Source organism: Medicago truncatula, chromosome 2 (genome assembly GCF_003473485.1).
Source record: "Medicago truncatula cultivar Jemalong A17 chromosome 2, MtrunA17r5.0-ANR, whole genome shotgun sequence".
Lineage (NCBI taxonomy): Eukaryota > Viridiplantae > Streptophyta > Magnoliopsida > Fabales > Fabaceae > Medicago > Medicago truncatula.
In genome coordinates, this window is record NC_053043.1 from 29,096,176 (window position 1) to 29,097,747 (window position 1,572).

At 36.8% G+C, this 1,572-nt stretch overlaps 1 pseudogene; it reads right to left on the reverse strand.

Annotated features, from left to right (window-relative positions):
- Positions 1 to 1,157: 1,157 nt before the first annotated feature.
- Positions 1,158 to 1,239, reverse strand: LOC120578809 (uncharacterized; annotated as a pseudogene).
- Positions 1,240 to 1,572: the final 333 nt, after the last annotated feature.

Consider the following 1,572-nt stretch of genomic DNA (forward strand, 5'->3'; position numbering starts at 1 on the left):
AATTGTTTATCCATCATCTCAAATATCAATTCATAAAACGAAAGTGGAGCTTTGATATTCGAACAAGTGAATTTAGACAAGGATTTCAAAGGCAGCGAAATAGTCTTTGAAATCTTTGAGACATATAGTTTCGATCTTCAAGGGAACTAATAATGATCAAGTCAGCGAAATAGGCTTGGTTGTTAGAGGAACCAAAATCTAATAGTAATCAAGTCAGCGAAATAGGCTTGGTTGCTAGAGGAACAAAAGAGAAACTGTCTTGAGAAATTAGGTCTAACATAAAGTTATAAGCTTATAGTTTGGTTTGTGAAGGACTTGTCATTTAGATGAACCAATAATCCCAAGGCTTTTTATCTTTCCTTTTCTTTTATTTTCTTTCAATTAAAAATACAACTTTCTACCTTCTAAACTTTCTATCTAATCGTTGTTAAAAGTTAACTGAATTCATAACTCCCTGTTGGAACGATACTTTTATTACTACTTCGGTAAGTCCGTGCACTTGCGGTTTTATCTCATCAAGTTTTTGGCGCCGCTGCCGGGGAGTTATTGCAATTTGATTAATTTTTTTTTAACGATTAGACTGAAGAAAAAAAAAATCTTTCTCTTTATTTTTATTCTTTCTTCCTCTTTTTATTTCTTAGTTTTTACCGTTAACTTCTTGGGTTCTCATTCTTTTATGCAAAGAAACAAAAGTCTTGGTGAATTCGTTCCCGAGATTGAAAGATTCTTACATAAAAGAAGATGACAAACACATAATAATAACGATATGGTTGAGGAACGTGCTCTCAAAGAGTATGCAATCACATCTTCTGATGAGCCATACGATGCTATTGTGTACCCAACGGTTGAGGGTAATAATTTTGAAATAAAACCTGCACTTATTTCCTTAGTGCAGCAGAATCAATTTTTCGGATCACCCATTGAGGATTCGAATTTTCATATTTCAACTTTTCTAAGACTCAGTGGAACTTTGAAGGCAAACCAAGAGGCCATAAGGCTGCACCTCTTTCCTTTTTCCTTAAGGGATAGAGCTAGTGCTTGGTTTCATTCATTGACAATTGGTTCTATCACTTCATGGGACCAAATGAGGCGAGCTTTCCTTGCCCAATTCTTTCCCCTTTCTCAAACCGCTCAATTAAGGGCGAGGCTTTTTCAATACACTCAAAAAGATGGTGAATCTCTTTACGATGCGTGGGAGCGTTTCAAAGGAATGCTTAGGCTTTGCCCCCATCATGGTTTAGAGAAGTGGCTTATTATCCACACCTTTTATAATGGTCTTTCGTATACCACAAAAATTTATGTTGATGCAGCTGCAGGTGGAGCTTTGATGAATAAAACTTACACAGCAGCACATGATTTGATCGAGGGCATGGCACAAAACCACTATCAGTGGACAAGTGAGAGAGTCATCACTGCTTCTTCACCCTCTAAAAAAGAGGCAGGTATGTACAAAATTTCCTCCCTTGATCATCTAACTGCTAAGGTTCACGCACTAACACAAAAATTTGATACAATGAATACTAGTGCTGTCACACCTGCTCCTGTATCACCTCCTTGTGAAGTTTGTGGTGT